The sequence below is a fragment of the Dipodomys spectabilis genome, unplaced genomic scaffold, assembly GCF_019054845.1.
Source record: "Dipodomys spectabilis isolate Male_0828 unplaced genomic scaffold, ASM1905484v1 ptg000188l, whole genome shotgun sequence".
In the NCBI taxonomy this organism is placed as follows: Eukaryota; Metazoa; Chordata; class Mammalia; order Rodentia; family Heteromyidae; genus Dipodomys; species Dipodomys spectabilis.
The window spans coordinates 4,835,029-4,846,163 of record NW_024870865.1 but is presented as its reverse complement, the minus strand read 5'-3'; positions in this window follow the sequence as shown (position 1 = coordinate 4,846,163).

Sequence of the window (11,135 nt, the reverse complement as noted above, 5' to 3'; positions counted from 1 at the left end):
CATAGATTTGAACTCTACAATCTGCCAAATTTCATCACTGCTTGTGATCAGGTTATTGATGCTCTTCGAGCTTCAGTTTTCAGATCTGTCAAAAGAAGATGAACAACAGTATTAGCTCCCCTTAGGGTTGTTGGGCACCCTGGACAAACCAGCATATGTAAAGTCCTGGTGTGGAGGTGATACATGAGCCACTCAGCAGTTGACAGGGACTGTGATGATGGCATTTCTACTTGTTCTCCAGACCTATTTACTTCTGGTGTGAATACAAAGGGAGACAAGTCCCGAGCTGCTGCTGCATTTGGGTGGTACCCAGGATGCATTCTGGGCAGTGGGGGTTGGCTACTGTTCTGGCGATAGAGAATCTATGTGGTTCTCCAGTAGTTGGCTACAAATTGTCTACACAGTCTGTGGTGTTCCCTTGCTCTCCTGAGGCTTGACTGTTACTATGATACCTCCTGCCAGAAACAGGACACCTGGGTAAGAGCTGTCTGGCCAACTTTTTCAGGTGTGTTATATGAAGCTACCGAGATGCCAGATCTCTTGTTTTGGGAACTGTCTCATAGTGACTATTGCCACACAATAACACAAGGCTTGGAAGGATTCCACAATACTGAAGTCTAATTCTAATTTTGTGCTGCAAATTGATTCAGATACTTGAGTTGTCCATCCACACTCCTTCCTCCTCATTGTCTGGGTTGCAGATCCGAAATCAAACAGCGGGTGCTTTTCTATAGCCTCTGTCCAGAGTAGCACAATGAAGTTGGAAATGTCTTTCTGCCTCTAGATCTGTCATCTTTAAAATGAGCACTGGTCCCAGTGCTTGGTTATATCCTTTGTCTGTGTTCATAGGTTACAGTGAGCTCCTAAGATTTTTATGGGTTTTTTTGGCATTCAAGGATCCATATCAGGGCCCAGTTAGCTTTGACACAATTTCCAATGTTCAGCCTTCCTTCCTTACAGCTCCTCACTAGGGTTAATCCAGTAAGGATATTAGTTTAGAATATTGGGAGTATGAGTAAAGAAAAGAGCTGAAAAGCGAACTCAACAGACCAACAGGTTTTATTGGGCTGGAAGCCTGAGAAGGGTAACCTCGTTTCCTGCAGCCTGGCTGAAGAAAAAGTGACATGTTCCCCTTTCCAAGGGGGTTTCATTCTTTTAGGCTGAAAAAGTGAAGTCAGGTGGAGCATATAGAAGTGGGGGGAGATGGAGGTGGGGTGGGAGAGAAGTGTTATTTTGCCCAAGTTGCTTCAAGGTCTCAAGGAGCATCTGTGTTTGTCAGGGGCATCAGTGCCCAATGTGCCTTTGTCTCAGGCTTTCTTCTTCTTCTTCTTCTTCTTCTTCTTCTTCTTCTTCTTCTTCTTCTTCTTCTTCTTCTTCTTCTTCTTCTTCTTCTTCTTCTCCTTCTCCTCCTCCTCCTCCTCCTCCTCCTCCTCCTCCTCCTCCTCCTCCTCCTCCTCCTCCTCCTCCTCCTCCTCCTCCTCCTCATCCTCCCCCCCCCTCCTCCTCCTCCTCCTCCTTCTTCTCCATTAAGTATTTCAATAGTTTATTTGTGTGCCTTTATATATATTATTGTAAAGATACTGTACAGAGGGGTTACAGTAACATGAGCAAGGTAATGAGTCCATTTCCTTACGAGCATTGTTAGCCCCTCCTTCGTTTTTCTCCTACCATCCCTTCCCTCTCCACCTCCCCAACTCTTCCCTCTTCCCCCCCCACCACAAAGTTGTAAAGTCCGTTTTCAACATAGTGTCTTGTACGCCTCATTGTTAGAATGGGTCATCCTGTATCCTTATTTCAGCATTTTATTATTTCCCTTCCCCTCCCCAAATTAGAAAATTGTATATATAAGATGCAGGACACCAGAATCAAATACAGTGACAACAGGGGTTATACCATGGGGGAAGAACAAACAAAGAGACAAAAAAAATCACGTAGTACATTATAAGTACATTTACAAGAACAGCAAGAAAGATAAAATCTCTTGTGTCCCTATCTTGGTGTTCATTTCACTTAGCATCAGCTTATAGGGTCATATGTATGTATGACTTTTGGCTTCTTTTGCTTGTTCTAGACATATACTAGTTATTGCAGATAAGGGGACCCATGGGACCTATGTTTCTTTGGGTCTGGCTTACTTCACTGGGCTAAAAGACTTAAAGAGAGACTTCTCTGAAGAGGAAATAAGAATGGCCAATAGACACATGAAGAAATGCTTAACTTCTCTAGCCATAAAAGAAATGCAAATCAAAACAACATTGAGATATCATCTCACTCCAGTTAGAATGGCCATAATCAAGACATCTAATAACAATAGAGGCTGGAAAGGATATGGCCCAAAGGGAACCCTACTGTATTGTTAGTGGGAGTGTAAACTTGTTCAACCACTTTGGAAGGCAGTATGGAGGTTTCTCAAAAGACTCCACATAGAGCTCCCCTATGACCCAGCAATCCCACTTTTGGGCATTTGCCCAAATGATCACAAAGAAGGCCATATTAAAACTATGTCTATCACAGCATTATTTACCATAGCTAAGATATGGAACCAACCCAGATACCCTTCAGTAGATGAATGGATCAAGAAAATGTTGTATAGGGGTAGCTCAGTGGTAGAGCGCTTGCCTTCCATGCATGAGGCCCTGGGTTTGATTCCTCAGCACCACATAAGCAAAAAGAAAAAAAGCTGGAAGTGGTGCTGTGGCTCAAGTGGTAGAGCGCTAGCCTTGAGTTGAAGAGCTGAGGGACAGCGCCCAGGCCCAGAGTTCAGGCCCCACAACCAGACTCCCCCTCCCCCCCCAAAAAGAAAATGTGGTACATACACACACACACACACACATACACGGAATTCTATGCCTCCACCAGAAAGAATGAGATCACCCCATTTGTTAGGAAATGGAAAGACTTGGAAAAAATTATATTAAGTGAAGTAAATCTCAGGCTCTCTTCTAAAACTGCTGGGTATTTTTGTTCAGGGAGATAAGGAGAGAAAATGATTCAGTGTAGCCAGCAGTAAGGACAGTTTTAAGATTTGGCTGTCAGGGGAAAGGCGAGTGTTTCTTTTCCATTTCAGATATCTGTCCTGAAGGAGCTACCCTTCTTGGGACCACCCCCATATGAGAGAGGTAGGTACAACCTGTGTGATCCAATTCTACTGGCCTCCATAGGTATGGAATCTTGCAGATGGGCTGTAGCAACGACCTCTTAATTAGAACTCCTCACAAGTAGACTACATGAAGAATGCCTTGGTCCCACTGTGGACTTTGACCGAAGCTCTTCCACTCCCGAACCCCTGGCTATTGGTTAATGTTTTCCCCTTCCTACTAGCCCCTTCCTACTAGACCCTGGGGTCTGTAGTACTACACTGCTTCTTGTATTTTATGTGGTTTTTTGTTGTTGTTGCTGTTGTTGGTCATGGGGCTTGAACACTGAGCCTGGGCACTGTCCCTTAGCTCTTCAGATCAAGGCAAGCACTCTATCACTTGAGCCACTTCCACTTTTCTGGTGGTTTATTCGAGATAGGAGTTTCATGGACTTTCCTGTCCGGGCTGGTTTTGAACCATGATCCTCAGATCTGAGCCTCCCGAGTAGCTAGGATTATCGGCTTGAGCCACTGGGCGTACCACCTTCTATGTGTTTTGATGAGTCACTTCCTCTGTGTATCTCTTGTGACCCACACACCTGAACTTTGCTCTCCTCCTGGTCAGGCCTGTTCTAGCAAATGACTGTCCTGGTGAGAACAAACTGGACACAGGCAAGACGAGAACCACAAAGCACCTGCTTTGTGAACTGCCTGTGAGTGACACCTGGTCACGGGTCAGGCATTTAGGCATGAGACCGCCACCTGGTAAAGAAGAATGCCACAGAAAGTATAGCATCGTCAAATCCTCTAGGCCTCCATCATAGCAGGGCTAGAGTTTATTGACACAGACCTGGATCTTCAAGACTGAAGTTAGAATCAGAAACACAGTACAACCACGTGCCACTGGCTCACGCCTATAATCCTAGCTATTCAGGAGATTGAGCTCGGAGGATTATGCTTCAAAGCCAGCTCCAGCAGGAAAATCTGAGGTTCTTATCTACAATGAACCACCAAAAATCTGGGAGTGGAGCTTTGACTCAAGTAGTAGAGTTTTGTTTTGTTTTTTTTTTTTTTTTTTTGGTTGGTTGGTCGTGGGGCTTGAACTCTGGGCCTGGGCTCTTTCCCTCAGCTCTTCAGCTCAAAGCTTGTGCTCTACCACTTAAGGCACAGTGCCACTTCTGGTTTTCTAGTGGTTTATTGGAGATAAAAGTCTCACAGACTTTCTTGCCTGGCCTGGCTTTGAACTGCCATCCTTAGATCTCAGCCTCCTGAGTAGCTAGGATTACAGGCATGAGCCACCAGTGCCTGGCTTAGTAGTAGAGTTTTGAGTGTAAAAGCCAAAGCATGGCCAGGCACTAGTGGCTCACCCATAGCTACTCAGAAGGCTGAAATCTGAGGGTCGCAGTTCAAAGCCAGCCTGGGCAGGAAAGTCCATGAGACTCTTATTTCCTATTAACCACCAGAAAACCAGAAGTGGCACTGTGACTCAAGTGGTAGAGCACTTGCCTTGGAGAGCTTAGGGTTAGTGCCCGGGCCCAGAGTTCAAGCCCCAAGACTTTTGAGTGTAAAAGCCAAAGCATGTAAGACCCTAAGTTTAAGCCTCAGTACCAGAACACACACACACACACACACACACACACACACACACACACCACTGTACAAATTTAGTTCCTCCTCTTTAAATAAATACTAGTCTTGTGCCCATTTTATAAATGGGGAAACAACCCCAGTGGGGTGGAAGAATTCTCTTCAGTATAGAAAATGTATACATGCAAGTTGTAGGGACTTCACACTCAAGCAAGGCTCTTTTGGAACACCTTTGTTATAAAGTGGCAAGAACACTCTCAGCAAAGCATACATTTAGCTCCCAAGTGAAGCTTAATCAGGAATCCATCTACACAGGAACTCAAAGCAGCTCCTTGCACAATCGATAGCTGGGTTGCCAATCTGCCTTCATCTATGATTTATTTCAGAAGAACTAAAAAATGACTACTCTATTAGCTACTCAGATTTTAAAACAGAGTACTGGACATCAAATCCAATGTCTTGAGATATATCATTGAACCACATGCCCAACCCTAAAGTATTCTTTTTTTTAGTTAATAACCAAGTAATTTGTATTTGTTTATATATTGTGTAGTACCAGGACTTGATCTCAAGGCTTCACTCTCTGGCTCACAGCTGGTGTTCTACCACTTGTGCCACATCTCTAGTCTGTTATTTTGCTAGGACAGCACCAAGGACTTGAGTTCAATCCCCAAGACTGATACTCCTCCCACTCCATATGCATGCCCCATCCCCAAAGTCAGGTAGAATGAAGTTCTACATGAACTTTATTACATGAAGATAAACACTTAATAAAGGTAAAAGTGGACTGGGCATTTGGCTTAGTGGTAGAGTGCTTGCCTAGCATGCATGAAGCCCTGGGTTCGATTCCTCAATACCACATACACAGAAAAAAGCCAGAAGTGGGGCTGTGGCTCAAGAGGTAGAGTGCTAACCTTGAGCAAAAGAAGCTCAGGGTCAGTGCCCAGGCCCTGAGTTCAAGCTCTAGGACTGGCAATAAATAAGTGAATAAATAAATAAGTAAATAAGGGTAAAAGTAATCATAAAAGAATAGGAAAAAGGAGATGAAAAGGAAAGACGAAACAAGTTAAATAAAAGGAAAAGGAAAGTAGGGAATAGAAAGAAGGAAAAAGATAAAATATCTGCTTACAAATTCAAGAAAAATATGTATATAAGATTAGAAAATATAAGGAGAGGAAGACAAAAACAAAAGCAAAAGACTTTCATAATAAAATAAAGCAACCTCCACACCTGTCCAAATACAGTTAAAAGAAAAAGTTTTGGTATGGAGGCAGAAGTCATGGGCTGGGCACGATCCTTTAGCTTTTACACCTCATAACTGGTTCCCTACCACGTGAGCCACATCACCACTGCTGAAATCTCACCAGGAAAAAAAATCCCTAAAAACAAAAAATGCAAAACAAAACAGAAACAACCACCAAATAGAATCTGACTAGGGCACTCTGGATGATGAGAAGAAATTCTATGATTTCTTTTCCAATGCTAGCTTACCCCACAGCAGATATCACTGTCACTCCAAATACCCACACTCAATTTAAGATGTGATAGAACTGTAGGTTTCTCTTGCTGCTAAATGTTGCCAGTTCCAGGTTTCAGGTATCAGTGATCAGTTACCTATCTTGTGGTCACAGTCATTAGCTTGAGACATAGTTTGTATACACAATAATAACAGACTCCCTTATTGTTAGAGAGCAGAGGGAAGTAGTGAACACTTCCAAAATCCGTAACAGTAACATAGACGATCATCTTATTCCCATTGTCTCAAGCCATAGGGTCCAAACAACTTGAACTTAGATATCACAGCATCCAATCAACTGTGATTTAGATGTCCGAGGGTTCAGTTAATGGCAACTTACACATTTATTTTGCCTTGTCTGTTTTGACCTTCCCAGGGCCCAGTTCTCAGCCTTCTGAGTACTGACAAGGTAGCCTTCCAACCTCTTAATCCTTTCCTGGTCTCGCAGCTCAGACTTAGAGTTTCCCTACACAAGACCACCACACCCATTCTAGAAATTATTCAAAAAGTTCAAGCTCATTTTAAAGAAACATCAGTACTGAATCACTGTGAAGGTTCTGGATGTATTAATCAGGACAGGTAGTGTTAGCTGCTATAACAAATAAAATCCCATCTTTTTAAATTTTTATTTATTTATTTATTTTGGGTCCAGTCTTGGGGCCTGAACTCTAGCCCTGGGCGCTGTCCCTCAGCTCTTCAGCTCAAGGCTAGTGCTCTACCACTTGAGCCACAGCGCCACTTCCGGCTTTTTTTCTTTTTGCTTATGTGTTGCTGGGGAATTGAACCCAGGGCCTCATGCATGCAAGGCAAGTGCTCTACTACTAAGCCACCTTCCCAGCCCCTAAAATCCCATCTTTTTATAGCTCGATTGAACAAAGGCATGTTTCTACCTTGTCACAGAGATATTTTGGTGTTTGGCACACATCTAGACCATGTGATAATTTTAGTGTTCCTTCTGTCTAGAGGTAAACAACCCCCAGAAACATCAGGGCCTTCCACCTCTTTTGGATGCTCAGAAGACTGTGGAGTAGTATAGTTATGGAGGAAGACTGAAAGACCAGCCTGAATAGACATTATTCTGGCTCATGATACACTGACCATTATAGCTTCTCCAAATTATACTAGAGCCTAGAAAATGCAAATCTTCTGCACCCAAGAGGAGAATGAAGTGGACTTAATTGTATTGTTTTGTTTCATAGCCTTTCTTCTCCCAACCAGGAGGAGATTAAACACATCAACTTAGAAACTTGCAAAACTATTAGCAAGGCTAGGTATCAGTGACTCATGCCTGTAATCTTGGTTATACAGAAGGCTGAGATCAGAGGATCACGATTTGGAGACAGATCAGGCAGGAAAAATTCATGAGACATTTCCGGTTAACTACGAAAAAAGCCGCAAGTGGAATTGTGACTCAAGCGGTAGAGTGCTAGGCTTAAACAAAAAAGCTCACGGGCAATGTCAAGGCCTTGAGTTCAGGACTGGCATACAAACAACAAAACAGGGGCTGAGAAGGTGGCTCACTGGTAGAGTGCTTGCCTTGCATGCATGAGGCCCTGGGTTCGATCCCTCAGCACCACATAAGCAGAAAAAGCCAGAAGTGGTGCTGTGGCTCAAGTGGTAGAGTGCTAGCCTTGAGCTGAAGAGCTAAAGGACAGCACCCAAGCCCAGAGTTCAGGCCCCATGACTGGTAAAAAAAAAAAAAAAATCCTATTGGCATGGTCTAGGAAACAAAGGGCAGGAACTACAGGTGTTGCAAAAAATGAATAAAGAAAACAACAGCTGGTATTGTTGCAAGCAGATGGATCTTTGGAGGACACCTGGAAGCTTCAGGCAAAATATTGAGCCCTGTGTCTGCAGATGCTTGTGTGCCCATCCTCAGCTCTACTAGACCAGAATGGCTTCTGTTTGTAGCCAGTTCCCGGATCTTATAGGAAGGTTTCTCCAGGGAAAAATCCAACTTGGAGAGATGCTGGTGGGAATGTTGTCAGAATCAAAATGGAGTCACTTGGGTCATTCCCAACCCCCACTACCACCCCTCCCCCCAAAAAAAACAAAAACCTCCAAACAAGCTGGGCACCAGTGCCTCATGCCTGTAATCCTAGCTACTCAAGAGGCTGAGATCTGAGGATTGCGGTTCAGAGCCAGCCAGGGCAGGAAAGTCCATGAGACTTTTATCTCCAATAAACCACCAGAAAACCAGCAGTGGTGTTGTGGCTCAAGTGGTAGAGTGCTAGCCTTCAGCTGAAGAGCTGAGGGACCGCGCTCAGGCCCACAGTTCAAGCCTCACAACCGACAAAAAAAAATACCAAAACAAAACAGTGAGACGGACCAACTCGGCCGGAGCACTGGGACCAATGGGACAGGGATCTCGGGATAGGTGGGCAAGGAGTGGGCGAAGTGACAGACACAGACTCAAAAGAGTTGCATCTGAGTGTATCTTTATTGCGGAGAATTAACATTTTTATACAGTGTGTGATTGTGACATAGATTCTTTGTTTATTTAAGCACATAATCAATTTTTAAGAAAAGCAAAGCATTAATGGGTTACATGAAAATTGATGACTATCCCACCAACTGTTTGAGCGAAGTGGTGTGAAACAAGTCTAGCATATTGTTTAATAGAATGCTTCATCTATTCAGCCTTCTTATGTTTAATAATTAACAAAGCTAAGACAGGGCTGTACTTATATTGTACCCTTTTTATTTTTTCCATATATTTTCAAGTCCCTTTGAAACCATCCTATAAACCACTTCCAGATTGAGTCAGACATTTTCTGCTTCCTATGATTTTAATCCCAATATTTGTTCACATAAATTTCTAATTGTTATTTTAAACTATCTTGTTGTTATTTTAATAATAAACACCATAATGGTCTAGAGCTGCCCAATCTTTGCATAAAATCTAATGGGTACCAAGATACTCTTTTTCCTTTACATTAATCCATCTATTTTCATCTTTGTAAACTCCTGTATAAGGCAATGGTTCATCAGTCAGCTCAGGAAATGTGATGTCACTAACTTTATATTTTGTGGGAAACCACCATCTATTCTCTAAAATGTAAGCTGGACCAAACTTAGTCATATCTTTTTGGGGAATCTTTGTTTTCCTTTTATTATCAGGGGTCCCTTTTTCTATAGCTCTCTTCTGGTGCTTCTGGGATAACTCCTTCTGGTTTAGTTTAATTCATTAATTCTGCCTGTTGCAATATATCTGGAAAATTTAAATTTCTATATTTACTATGAGTGAGCTGCAAACTGCTTGTGAAACTGCAGGAGCTTCTGGAGGCAGCATCACATCAGATGATAGATTGATTGGGGCATTGTCCACATCTAGTCTTTGGTCTTAGTCTTTATTATTCAGAGAAGCCGTCTCTATTGTACTGGAAAGGAACAACAAGCTCTATTCTCATTTCAATAGAAAAATAGCCAAAACGAGAATAAAGGCAATGAATGTACAGCCAAGAAGAATATAATAAGAATAAAGGTAGAGGTTATAAAGGTGCAGCCAAGTGTACAGGAAGCCTTGAACCAACACCCCCTTCCTGCAGGCATGCTTCCTTGAAGCTTATGCTTTTCCTGCTGCAATCTCTCACGCAGACTCCTCAGGAGGTGGCGTGGCAAAACAGGAAATTATGATGGAAGAATTCTCATGCAACATCATGCATTACCTGAAAGTAATGATTATTAAACATGCTGCCAGAACCACAAACATGCAGAAACCACACTGTAATCTTGCACATAGAATACTTCTGCGAGGGTATCTGCTCAATAACTACTTAACCACAGATGCATTGTCCTGGCTATTGTGGCTAACATTATTGCTTATTCCTTCCTTCCTTCCCTCTTTTCTTCCCTTCCTTTCTTTTTTTTGTTCAGGCCTGGCTGCTGTCCCTGAGCTTTTTTTTTTTTTTTTGCTCAAGGCTAGTGTTTTATCATTTGAGCCAGCTCCACTTCCAGCTTTTTGGTAGCTAATTGGAAATCAGAATCTCATGGATTTTCCTGCTTGGGTTGGCTTTAAACCATGATCCTCAGCTCTCAGCCTCCTGAGTAGTTAGGATTATAGGCATGAGCCACTGGTACCTGGTTTACAATAGCATTCCTTAGTGACATCAAATGATGTTCTCTTGTGATGCTATGCCTCCTGCCTTAAATTCTCCTTTCCCCACAGGAGACACTGGGAGGCATTTGGGGTGCATGGCCCATGGAAAAGTGACATCTGGAGAGGCACCCCAGACTCCCTCCATCTCCACCCTCACTGCCCTGGCGAGGAGGACAGGTTGACTTTTCCTGTAACATTCTGAGTGGAACTGAACAGGCTCAGGCATGGAGGGAGCCCTTTGTCCCTATGGCCACAGAGGCTTGTGAGAATGCAGCGCCATCGGAGACTGGCCCACTCACCTGAGCCACCCTGTCTGATGATCTCAGCCTGATGGGAAGGCAGGACAATGGTGCAAGGGCCTTGGTGGAAGACTGGTGGACACTCAGATAGTATCGGGGTGGGAAGGACTTCATTCAGAGATGCCACACACAATAATACAGCTGGGCCCCAGGAAGTGGCCAGCAGATCTCATTGCTATGCAGAAAAGGCGTACTGAGTTGCTGAGCCTTGAGCGGTGGCATGCAGATTCTCCATACCACCACCGGCCTCCTTCTCCAAGCTCCTTGGGAAAAGTGAGCACTGTGAGTGGTCTCCAGTCCTACTCATTTCAAGAACAAGTAAACAAGCTTTGAGTTGCTGAAGGAAAGGGTGGCATTTGTAAATCTGAAATCACCTGGTTTAATCTTCACAAAGCAGCCAGAAGTTACTTGATGATTCAATGGCTTAGTGTTAGGTAAGGTGACATAACTCTGCAGATAAACATGATGAAATTTTCATCTCCTTCCCAAGGACTGAGAGTTAAAGTTACTAGGGACTGCTAGGTAATTTACAATAAAGATTCTATATCTTTTTGGTCT